This window comes from Amblyomma maculatum, chromosome 6 (genome assembly GCF_055883805.1).
Source record: "Amblyomma maculatum isolate TAMU_Amacu chromosome 6, ASM5588380v1, whole genome shotgun sequence".
NCBI classification, from domain to species: Eukaryota; Metazoa; Arthropoda; class Arachnida; order Ixodida; family Ixodidae; genus Amblyomma; species Amblyomma maculatum.
Genome location: NC_139349.1, coordinates 134,079,621 through 134,092,403, shown reverse-complemented (window position 1 = coordinate 134,092,403; position 12,783 = coordinate 134,079,621). Strand labels below are relative to the sequence as shown.

Genomic DNA, 12,783 nt, shown 5'->3' with positions numbered 1-12,783 from the left:
CGCCGTCTGCTGCGACCCGGTTGCAGCAGCGAAATGCTTCCTGCTACAGTGCCTAGAATATACTGGCTAGTGTGCCGAGCGCCCACGCTTCCCTATGGGCGAGGGTGTCGCTATTTGCAATGAAAGCCAATTGTTAGCGGCAGAGGGCGCTGCTTGTCGGGAGGGTACCACCTGAGCAGACGACGCAGTTTTTCTCGCTTCAGAATACGGCAATCTGTTGGTGTTGTGCGTGCGTGTTAAACCTGCTTCTGCGCGTCTTTTGCTTTCACGAAGGTGCAGCAGTTTATTTACGGTGTAGGTGTTTGCTCATGCGAGTCGTTCCGCACTTCTACCTGCTCGGCGACGATTGCATCGTTTTTTTTTTTCGCGTTTTGTGCGCGCGTTCAGTGCTCGCCTGTATCCCTTCTTTTTTTACTGTGTCGCCAGTGGTGAAGCGCGGTTCCCGATTGTTGTATCCCCAGTGCCTCTCACGAAAGTGCAGAGAAAAATGCCAAAGAGAAAGCGGTGGTGCACAGAGAAGACTTGCTTTTTTGGCAAACGGGGCTACCGCTAGAACAAGGAGCGTACGTATTACTGCGCTATCTGATGCTACGTAAGTACGCATTCTGTACAATGGGAACGAAGCAAGAAATGACGGAAGGTAAACGGCAACTGCTTTTGTTGGCGAAAACCATTTTTAGAGCATGCAGTTATATTCACAAGGATGGAAACTTGGGCGAGTCGGTAACGGTGCTCCATGACAGTGTGCGGCACAGAGTGTACACAATCAGGCGCTACAGACAGCACCTGTGTTGTGTACCTTTTCTGTGTCCCTCGATTGTCCTTTTGCGCTACGCATATGTCACATGGATGCAGTTATATATTAGGCGCATGTTTCACCGTAAGCGCGGCATTACCAACGAGCTTCCTCGCGATGAACCGGCCGCGTCTCGTGCATGTTGTGTGCCTGAGAGAGAGAGAGAGAGGAAAAAAAAAAAACATTGGTCAGCTTCTTCATTCAAAAGACGGTGACTTCAGCAAAACCTTGTGTGCAATCACAGGCCGCGATGTACCTTAGCCGGCGGTAAGTAAAGGTTCCTCGTTTGTGCTCTGCTGTTCCAATTTTGCCACATGTGCCTGTGTTTGTTATTACATATACATAAGAGGAGTCTTGCGTGACTTTGTTTCCTGTGTTGTTCGCATATACAATATATAAATGAAACTGCGCGTACGTGTTTACTTGTCAGCAAGTGTACAGTGCGCAGAAAGAACCATATATCAATAAAAATGAAGCATTTCACTTTGTTCCAGAGATTACAAAGATATTTTATATCAATTGTTGCTTTGCTTGTCAATTGCTTTAATTGTTGTAGAATAGAAATTCTGGGTTTCCGTTTGTGAGCACGGGATGTCCGGGACTAAGATGCTCAAACTTCGCAGAAGCCTTCGCAAGCAAGAAGCGTTAAATACGTTCGCCGCTTCCAGTCTAAGACAAAACACGCAGCCTGAAACTTGTAGTCAGCGGCTTCAGTTATAACTGAGGTCTGTTGCGACTTAATTAGAGCTGAAATGCAGTGCAAGCAGCCCTCTTGCCGAAGATGTGAGAGCGCGGTAGGCAGCAAACAGCGCGGCTGGTACCCACCCAGTTTGCAGCGCTCCTGGCGGCAGCCGCCGGCATTCATCGCTCATGGTGCCACCCGGGAGGCCTCGGTCGGCACACTAGCCAATATATTCTAGGCACTATACTTCCTGCAACCGGGTTGCAGGAGCAAAATGCTTGCTGCAACCCATGACGTCTTATCCGGTTTAAGAAAAACGTCACGTCCGGCTATTGTTTTGTGGGTAGGTGGTTGTTTTTAGTAGCAGAATGGCTGGTCGTCGGAGCCGTGGGAGCTGCGTCGCCGTGCCAGCCGTGCGCTCTCGTGTTGTACGGTACGTAAGCAATTTTTTCTGTTTTTTAGATATTTCAGTATGCATGTATTGAGTCATTGCCCGCTGTCTGGAACTCTACATTTAGTTTTCAACTTCCCTGCGCCCGAATGTTCTGTTGACGACCATTGAGCCTGCTTGGCCGGCAGTGGGCCCGAACGGCCCAAAGGTGTATTATAGAAAGTTTCAATCGAAAGCTCAACGTAGTTCGACACCAAGGAACATGCGGTTAAATACCGTTTATTAGGCCAACCGCACGAAAGTCTCAGTCATGTAAAACACGCCTGACTACCAGTCTTGCGTGCGCCTAAAAAGGGCGGGAAACTTCGGGAAGCTTTCCTCAGCGGTCTGGATGAATATTTAATGATTGTAACGTCTTTGAGCTGATGGAGGGACTTAAGGAGATACTACGACATGACAAAACAACGCGTAGAAGCAGGAAAGGCGAGGATCACACAGGCCTGTGTGGGAAGCCTTTGTTTCGGTGCACCACGACGTACTAACCATTTGTGCGACGCACGACCGGGTAATAAAGCCGGTCGTGGTGCGACGTGACCCTTTGTGTGACCCTCATTGTAATGACGCGGTGTAGAATAATGATTTCATACCTCATTTTATGACTGCGCACTGTCAAGTGTATGCAGGGCCACTTTCTAATTACGGTGAGGTAAGCGATTTCGCCTTGTACTTGTCTTAATTTCTTTTGTGTGTGTAAACATCGCTTATAAGCTGACGTCAAATATTTGTACGCAGGGACCTTGCTGATATGTGTTTTGGAGTCTAGCATGGGCTTGCTGGTTGCTGAGGCTGAACAAATGGGACTATGAAAGGCGGAGGCAGCATATGCTCCAACGCCACAAGGTGAGCCCTGTACTTAATTTCAAAACAATTGCTGTGCCACCGGAGCTGGTCATTTGTTTTAACTTTTACATGGGGAACATGGCACAGGTCACCAGTTTGCATAGAGTGCATGAAGGATTCGAATAAGCAAGCATCCCTGCAGCTTCCTGCAGCTGCGGTGTCCAGCTTGTAGTTCGCAGCCTTTCTTTCTCAGCTGCAATTAATGCATCGCAAACAGTGTGCAATGTAACAGTTGATTCAGACTAAGAAAACCAGACTAGCTCCAAAAACAAACAAATGTTTGCACGAGATGGAAGATCAAACCACGCTATATTGTCTTCTCAATTCGGTGTGAGAAACTAGCAAAGCTGCCTTCTTTAACGAATGGTATTCCTACACAGATTGGTTGTGTCGCTTTTTTGTGCGTGTGACAAAGTTGCTGCAAGAACTTTATTTATTTATTTATTTGGTTACTATCAGGGCCGTTGAGCAGCTAAAAACAGTAACAGCTTCTCCGGGCACCGATATGCCTACCAGCCGATTGTGGCAGGGTTGCTTCACATTAATCAAAACAGCCTAGCAAATGAGGCTCACTGTAGCAGCAAGAATTGTGAGCACGCCCTCGCACTCACTTGCTTTGTCATCTCCTGCATCTTCTGGTGCAGCAGCGCCGGGCAGTCTCTTTCCGCTCATCAGAGATGATCCTTTTATGCCAGGGGTCTTGGAGCACGGCCAACGAAGCTGCGTGATGCAGTCTGCCCAGCTCAATTTTTAGCCGACGTTTTGAAAGCATTACCACCAGCCCTAATTTCGAACTAAAATAAGCTCAGACTTAGTACCCAGTTAGTACGCATTCATTTTTGATAAGGCGTTGACCACTTAATCTGCATGAACTTTCATTTGACATCACTATGCCTTCAAAAGCAAAGAGCCAGACATCCTGCCTTTTCTTTTATTTCCAAGTGTGCTTTTTTTTTTTCGTGCTGAGGATTATAAGTGTGGTATTTATTAACAGGTATGTCATTTCAGTACCTCTCTCCGAGTGATCCTGAAACTGCTTTTGTCCGGCATTCAAGCGGAAAGGAGCACACGTTGCTTTTCTTTTGCAATAATGGAAGGGCTTGGTCTGGAAAAAAGAAGTTTTGCTTATTTTTGTTCATTTTATCGTTATTTATTGTACTTTGTTTCCTGATGTTTTGTTTTCTGGCTCCTGGGTCATGAGAGAAAAGGCTTTGTCAATGCGGCCCACGTAGCAATATGAGTTTGAGACCGCTGCTCTATGCCCATAATGGCGTGGCTATCAATGGATATTTCATAATGAGTTTGTCTGAGGTAATTGTCAAGCAAAAAACTACCATATGCCACTGGTCGGCCCGGACCCACAACCTCCGCATCTTGGTGTTAGAATAGAAGTGCGTGAGCGGGCTGCGGGCGATACCGATGCGCTGATTTCTGTAGGCTGCCGAGAGACTGCGTTGACTGTTGGTGGCCGCGGGTTGGCTGGTTGCCGCAAGGAATGGCAGTCAGTTCTCAACTTTCGCTGACGCCCCCGCTCCACGCCTTTCTTCGATCATGGTATATTCTAGGTTGTAATGTAATGTGCAAAAAACGTGCATTGTTCTGCACTGCGGTACAGGCTACATATTCTGCAATGAAAAATGTCAGCTTTTTTCGGTGCGAAAAGATGAACAGCTTCAGCTATGGCGGCCGGCATACCAAGATAGGACCGAGCTATACAGTCACTGTTTGTGAGGGGCATTTGGAGCCCAGGTTTGTGTCCAAAACATAGATGATAGAGTTAAATGGGCATGTGCTACAAAGCGTTGCTCGTTGCTAGCAAAGGAAGCGGTCCCCACAATATTCTCTGCCGGCCTTGCCTACCTTTCAGACTTCGAAAAGTAGAAAGCGACCCACTGAAAGGCAGCCCCAGGAACCGAAAAAATAGAAGATCATCAAACCTTGTGTAGAAGTGTCAGGTCAAGGTAGCACGTGCTTCACACGACACTGCGTGGGCATGGGCCGGCCCAAAAGCCGGGTGCGGCTCAGCCCACGGGTCGTCTGGGCCGACTCATGAACATTTTTGCTGGACCGGGGTGGACCTAAACGTGCGGGCCTGAGCCGGATTCGGGCTTGTACACAGAGAGCCGATGTCCGATTTATAGTCACTTTGTCAGAGTAAAATACACATCCGCGGCGCCGCAGCAACGAAACGGATGAAATAACTATGGTACGCTCCGAGAAAAAGGTTTAGTCTTCTTAGCTTATTTATTTACTTATTACGGCACCGCGGTGGCTTAGTCATTAAAAGCTCTCGAGTACTGAGCTGGGATACCCTAGTCTGATCCTAATTTGGAGACAGCATTTCGGTCGGAGCTAAAAGCATGGCAGGCATATGCTTATAGATGACAGTTTCATTGAAGAACCCCATTTGGCCGAAGTGATCCGAACGCCTGTGCTACAGCATTCTCATACCTTGAGCCGGTTGGGGACCATTACTCCAGACATAGCTCTTTTGTTTGTTTTTTTTTGGTGTCATGTACACTTTTTTTTTTTTTTTTTTTTTTTTTTCGTCGTGAGAAAATTCAAAACCAAACGTAGGTATGGTTTTCATTTTTAACTGTTGATTGGAACGTCTCATAACAGAAATAGCCGCAAAGGCTTGATAGAGTTTAGAAATCTCCTTGACGTTGAAATAAGATAAATCTTGAATGATCAATGTTTAAATGAGTCAATTAATGTTGTAAACAATTAGACGTGCGCCAGCCACATTGGAACGATTGAAACGAATATATGAAATTACTCCCCTCTGTGACTGAAGAGCAGCAGTCAGACACCGCTCTTGCATGTTTTAAAGCGTAAAATGCCATGTGCGGGTTACTCTAGTGGGGTGCAGCGTGGCATTCGCCTAATAAATTAGAGTAGCGCTGGATGAGGCTGTTTAAGCTATCAGCGAGCACAGACAGTCTGGTCTGCAATAAGGTGCTTCCGCATATGATCAGTTTTGTATACCACTGGAAGACTAGGTACTGGAAACCTCATACAAACCACTGGGAAGGGCCTATGTCTGAACGCTTTATGAGGTGTGGCCTTTTCCAAGGTTGCTGTTCAACACTCAGGACGCCTCAACCACAGATACAGTCTTGCTGCTGCAATAGCGCCATCTTTCTCGAAAGGGGAAATTGGAGGCGGGGGGGATGCAGAATCAGCGAAGAGCATTGCAGCCAGAACACATGCCGGCCCTGGCGGCGGTGCGATAAATATAGCTATGATATAACAGCACCTCGCACACCACAGGGCGGGCATGCCGCCTAAGCTTCTTGTCTTTCTTCTACCACCGTCGCCTCCAGTTCACAGATACATTAATTCGAGAAGAATATTGGCTTTCTCTTTCCTTGACGGAGGTGATACCCACGCTTGACGAACGGCCGTTTTGGCATGGCGTGAAGACTATGTACGCATGCAATTGGCTACTTTGCGTTTCCTCGAGATTTTAATCAGTTATATCTTGCTGCACGCGGTGTCTAAATATTAAAGCCTCCTCACAAAAAGTCAGATTACTTTTTTTTTTTTTTTTTTCGAGGCTCCTTCGAAAGTTTAGACTTGGTGGGGAAGGAGGAAGCCGCTGTGGCAGTGTAAAGGGCAGCACACGAGGAGCTCACTGACTACCTGCGTCAATCAGCGTCTGTCTGCGTCCCATTGTCGGGGGGCACTCCCGCGTCGAACCATGTTGAACGCGCCACTGCGCGCCGTCGGCAAGACGAATTGGAGAAGCGTAGTGTAAATGGTTAGCGAGGGTTTGGTCTGGGCCACACCGTCTGCGTCGCAAGGGCCGTTGCGCGCTGTCGCCCAGACGAAGGGGATGACCGCGTGGCCGGCTTGAGGGTACTGACCCAGGCAGGAAGGCGCCGGGATTCACTTGAACCTTTTTGTTTCCCGATGGCCCGGCTTGGGCTGCTGTCGCCGTCTGGCCAAACACCCCGCGTTCCTTTCTGGTGGGGAATTCTTGTCACAATAGTTGAAAGCGGCAGCTCTCGCGTTTGTCTTGTTGTCGCCATCCTTAACAGGGGACATGGCTCTTAAACCTATTTTTCCTACGTTTTTCAACAAATTTGATAAAACCTGGTATTCTGATTTAGTTTCTTGCACTGATTTCAAATATATAATTATGTTTCCAATTGGCCAATTAGTTCAAAAGATAAAATGAAATTGTTCCTAATTTGCGGGAACAATGAAAAAATAACCGCACTACAAAAAATTCACATGAACACTTTGCTAGGTACTAGAAAGCATAACAAATACAATGTTAGCGCACTTTTGTATAACAAATATTAGCGATGTTATAGCAGTTTAAAATTCACTGCTCCAAATGTGAGTGCCTTCCTGTCTGATTTAGAGCAAAATTCAAAAATTTGAACTGCTATAACATCGCTAATATTTGTTAAAAAAAACAAATGCTCCTAACATTGTATTCATTATGCTTTCTAGTGCCTAGCAAAGTGTCCATGTGAATTTTTTTGTAGTGCTGTTATTTTTTCATTGTTTCTGCAAATTATGAACAATTTCATTATCTCTTGAACTAATTGGCCAGTTAGAAAAATGGTTGCATGTTTGAAATCAGTGCAAGAAACTGAATCAGAATGCCAGGTTTTATCAAATTTGGTCAAAAATTGGAAAGTAATTTTAAGAGCTCCTTAAACAATACAGCTGACATATTTCGTGGTGTGTTTGGAGACTGTAAACGGCCTAAACTAATACATTCTTTTTCAGCTAATTTCTAACAGTCTAGAGTTATCATGGGAAGACGAAAGAGTCACACTGGCCGTACTGCCCGAATCTGTGAGTCTCACTGCCTGTCGGAGGTTGGGCACACTACGAGCAGTGGCGTGCCGCGCCGGCGCGGCTCGTTCATACACAACCCTTCAGACACCACGCTCCACATCATGTTCTACTTGGCACTTGCTGTATTTCATTTTAAACCAGCCAAAAAACGAGACAGAGAATAGAAGCAAACGAGATGAGGCTGGCTTCTCTGTCACTAGTCTTTTGGCTGGCTTAAAATGAATGATTACCAACTCGCCCAGTCGTTAACCTTGTTGCTGTATTTACAGGGCATTCCCACGTCTGCTGCTGCGGTTTAGTTGAGTACTGGTGAACGCTGTCTATGTTGGGATACATGCAACATAAATAGCTTGAAAGTAAAAGATTGCACAGCCATCATTGTAGCTAGTTTGTAAAGCATGGAATGCATAATATGCAGGTCTCAGACCTCAACGGTGGCATGTTTCTTGTTTTTGTTTTTGTAGTTTGCAATGGGGAGGGGGGGGGGTGGAGTTATTTTTTATTTGACAGTAGATACACTGCTAATTACCGTTCATCACCAATGCAGATTTTGTTTTTATTAGTTAATTATATGCTTTCCTCAATTTCATTCTGTTGATTTGCATACCTGTGTCGTAACAGGGCCTTTGTATATTTTTCCTTTTCTGCTAAATAGAAGAGCATGAGCCTCTCATAGTCTGTGTTGCTTTGGGACATTAAATCCCATAAGCCAGACCAGCATGAGCCTCGTTTCTGGCAGTCGTAGATCTATTTCATTGAACCTCTTTGTTAATAATAAGCTTCTTAAACATACGTCAGACAAAAACATACAGTATTATGGGTGTGACACCATGAAGGTGTCAGTCATTAGAAATGTCACAAGTGTTGGGCAGGCATGGAAGGCCTATCATTAACATGTTAAAATTAAGGAAGCTCCGGTGCCACTCAAGCGAAAACATAAGAAGCCACTGACAAAAAGCCATGGAGTAGGGCATCTGAAGGAGGAAAGGGCTATCCTTGAGTGCAGTCTATCCTCACTAAAGTTATTACTGACCAGTGCCTTGGAAGTTTTATCAGAACAGGCATGGGATAAAAAAAATTATATGCACAAGATAGGGAGCGGAAATGTGCTGCTTATTGATGTGAACTCCGAACTAGTCCAGTGGTGCTTGAGCACATCATAGTGGTATAGTCCACATTTCTCAGGCTAAAATAGGCATGTTTTTAGTCAAACTTATCGTTCGGGCATCAAGTATGGAAACAAGCATTGCATTTTCTGCTAGTTTGTTCCAAATTGTTGCTAAGGTCATTTGTGTTATTTTAAACATCTGTACATGTTTTGGCTGTTAGTCTTATATTTTCAGCAATGCATTGATCTTTGAATAAAAAGGAATCAAATAGGTTATTTTGGTATGTCAGGTATAAAATATTCAGCTAATAAAATCATTTGACTTTAGAAACATGCTCCAAAACAATTTGAATGCTTCAAAACTTCCGTTTTATAGCTTCAAAGTGCTCGAGCCTGCTTCCACCTCTCCAAGTTGGTTTGTGGTTCAGGTCATTATTGACAGTTCTGCATGACTGAATTGATGTCTTCAGTTTGGAGTTTTGGGGAGGGTTGCATCCATTGGGAAGAGTGAAAAATGCTGGCTGAAGATAAGGAACGCTGCATTATGAAAATTCCGATTGCTATTGGGCAACCATCTCATAGATGATGGCACTTGAAAGCGTTTTGACTGGAGGTACCCGCACTGCTTGGGCTAGGCCAGTGCAGCACTTCATCTTACAGGAGCATATGCACCTAATCTTGGTCGCATTTTGCTTGTTAACGACATGCAAGACATTGCTCTGTACAGATCACCCGATTTTTATCTTCAACCGCTAAATATTTTATAATTGATTTTTTGTCTTATCTGTTTCAGGGTGTCTATACTCCATTAACACACTGAATGTTAGTAGTGCTGCTACTGCACTTAAAGTCAGGTGTTGGTCTCTGTTTGCAATATTTTTAGCTGCTTTGAGAAGTAAGATGCTCATGGACAGCCTCCTTAACAACATGAACTGGTGTATTTGTGATGAGGACCGTATATCAAAGACAGCCAGAGGTTTTATGATGCTGGCATTGTAGCAACTGTTGTGGTGCTGCAGTTCGATGAGGGATTTGGCCATCTTGTGGTTGTTGCCTGTTTGCTGTGGCCACCCTCAAAGTAAATAGCTGTGGTCCTGTCACATAGTTTGAGAACTTCTTGTTACTTGTATGGAAACTACTGTTTGGCACAAAATGACTTGTGGCTGCCATCATGTGCGCTATAGACATTTGGGTGGAACAGTTCCTCATTCTTTTTCACAGCCCATAGGAAGGATTTCACAAATTTAGAAAATGAAAAGTCCACAGCTGAATTAGTTGCGATTCTGGAATCGTGCTGTGTAGTCGACAAATGCTACAATCCGAGAGCAACGCATGTCGTCTAATGAACAGTGCAAGCGAAACTTCTTGGATGCAGCAGCAAATGAAAATGTGCACACCTGGTTTTCAAGATGTCTCAACGTTTATTTATATGCTTCACAACCTGCCAAAGCTTGCGTTATACCAAAGTACAATCAGCTGTCTGTTCTGATGTCTGCGGCCAGTGTTGATAACTTCATATCAGTTCTTTACTACCCATGGTGTCCATTTCTGCTGTGCATGTGCACTGCAGTGATACATTGTCACACGCATGCAGAGAGCACTAGTACTGGCCTTACTTAGGGTAACCTTTTCACTGTTTTGGCTTTTCTCATTCTTGAGCTATGCTACAGGGTGCACACTTTTCTTTTTGTCTGGTTCCTTTGACGAGTCATGAATTCAGCATTTGTGCTTCTTTCCTTTTTGAGGGTGTAGTGACCATATGCAAATCCACTATTAGAATATATGAGCTGCTGCATAGTCTGCAGTCCTGTTATCTTTTTATTTAAATTTGGTACGTCTCTGAGTTTCTCTGGGTGTTTTGTTATGGTTCTGAGCTTGCATTCTTTTGTTTTTTCTCCCATGACGGCCGATCCTGCACGTGACTGATACTAGTCGAGAGATCACAACAGCTGCCCACCTTTCAAAGCATGGCATTCCTTGGCCCAAGTTGACTGCTCCCTGTGCTACTGGCTCAACAGTATACTCACAAGTCTGCACTTCACTTACGAGCGTAATGGCGACACACATACGTTGGCCATAGCTTCTGTGTCAAAATAAAGTATTCCTACTTATGTGCCTTTTCATTCATTATTAACGCACCTGATTGGAGTAATAAACACTCCAGTGCCAAAATACCATGTTGACACACTCATTTATGTTTAGACTGGCTACCTTCTGCATTACTTCCCTTTTGTAACCTACCTAGAAAGGTAAGTATTTACTGTATGTGTCATAGAACCACGTGTATTTGTTATTCCTTTTGAGACGGGAAATAATCTGCAAAACCAGTGAAGTAAGAAAAGTTCACAGATATGTTTCGTAGACAATTTTTAGAGGTAATCCCAATGAAGATGTTTCGAACTGCAGACAGGGACTGATGATAAAAAGGCAAAGTGGGCGGTGTTTGTTGAATTGCATAAGATTGGTTTAATTCAGTATTTTGCAGATGAGCAGCAACTTTCTTAATTGCAATGCCCTTGTCTGTGGGATACTTACACCCATACTGTCACCTCATGCAATGCTCAAACATTTGGCAGTGCTAATCACTTTACTAAAATATTGAAATCTTGGCCCTTCAAAGTGAATTGTGTTTAATAGCGAGGTGACATGCTTGTAGCAATGAGATTCTAACCTTGGATACCCGCTTAATGCCTTTATGCTACTGGGATGGTGAGGCAGCATACTAAAAGGGCATAAAAAGCGTGTGCAGTAATTCTTTACATGTAACATAGTTGAAGCCCCTCGCTTAATCTAATGTGACTGCATTAAAAGGCCATATTTACCAAAAAAAGGCAATTTGAGCGACAAGGATGAGTGGCAGATAGTATGACCGGATGGATTGGTCTGTGTGATGTGGGGACCAAGGTATGGTCCAGCTGCCTACCCAAGCAGCTCTTTTGACATGAGAAAAACTCATTGCCTTTCAGAACCCCAAGTCAGATGTGTGAGTTGGGAGTTCATTTACATAATGTGGTAACTAGTAACTTTACAAATTGGTGTGTGTGATAAAAGTGCAAACTAATATTGGTGAATCAACAAGTAGCCAACTAAATGTACAGGGATGAGGATACAGGAGTCGTAAATGCTGTGGCATGTTTTCCTTGAAAGCGGTGCTGAAGTGCCCCCAAAATATTTGTTGCATTTGCTCAATTTAGGTGTATTTCAGTTTCTGGTATAACCTTTCCCACACCTTTAACCTTTAGGCACAGTAATTGTAAGTAAAATCGGCAGTTAAAAAAATAGCATTGTCAGGATGACAGCGTTCCAAAAAATTGAGAAATAGTAATTAAGGTATGTATAGCAGCAAAAGTTGCTACACTGTACCATCAGCATACACGTGTGATCCCAGCCATTTGTGGAACCATAAATGCAGTATTAACATAAGTAGTTTATCAATTCAGTTTCGGACTGTCCTCATGTTTGACAAGATTTTAATGATGAAACCTTCAGCTTAATGCCTCCAGTACCGTGAGTATTCTGAAGCATAGTATTGTTGCCTTACTTAATTACTTGGCACACTTTCCAATTTTCCAGTGAGAAATTTTCTTAGCTTAAAAAAGTGAAAAATATGGCAGTACTCTGTCAGGGACGAAGCAAGCTTCTGGAAAAGGAAAATAGAGTAAATGTCTTCGAGTGGACTCCCCATGTGCACTGTGAATGAAACTAATGCGGGAAAAAAAAAAGCATATGCTTTCAAGCAAAGTATTGCAATGCTTAATATTACATAGAATTCCTCCTGGCACACATAGATTTCATATTTCAAGCTGCCAGTTTCCATCATGCAAGGACGACATCTGCTAGTTTCTATACAGCACCTTCGTGCTTTCGCACTGGCAAGCCGTGTTTTGCGAGAGGGTACCTTTCTAAGTGGACTCAGCTAGGCTTAACCTGATTTCCATAAAATATATATGGAAGGGTGCTTAAACCAGATGCTATCAGGCTTTAAGTATACCTGCAGGTAAGGGCCCTGCCAACTACTATTTTTAATAAAGAAAATTTGATATATCTAGTCGTCACTTAGTGTTTGCCATATATACTCCCTCAAGCCC

General features: G+C 44.1%; 1 long non-coding RNA gene across 1 annotated transcript; it reads left to right on the top strand.

The window, feature by feature from the left end:
* Positions 1–1,743: 1,743 nt before the first annotated feature.
* LOC146186798 (uncharacterized) lies at positions 1,744–10,822 on the top strand. Its single transcript, XR_014708166.1, has 3 exons — positions 1,744–1,911; positions 2,662–2,769; positions 10,628–10,822. It is a non-coding gene; the product is annotated as an uncharacterized LOC146186798 (long non-coding RNA).
* The last annotated feature ends 1,961 nt before the right edge of the window (positions 10,823–12,783 follow it).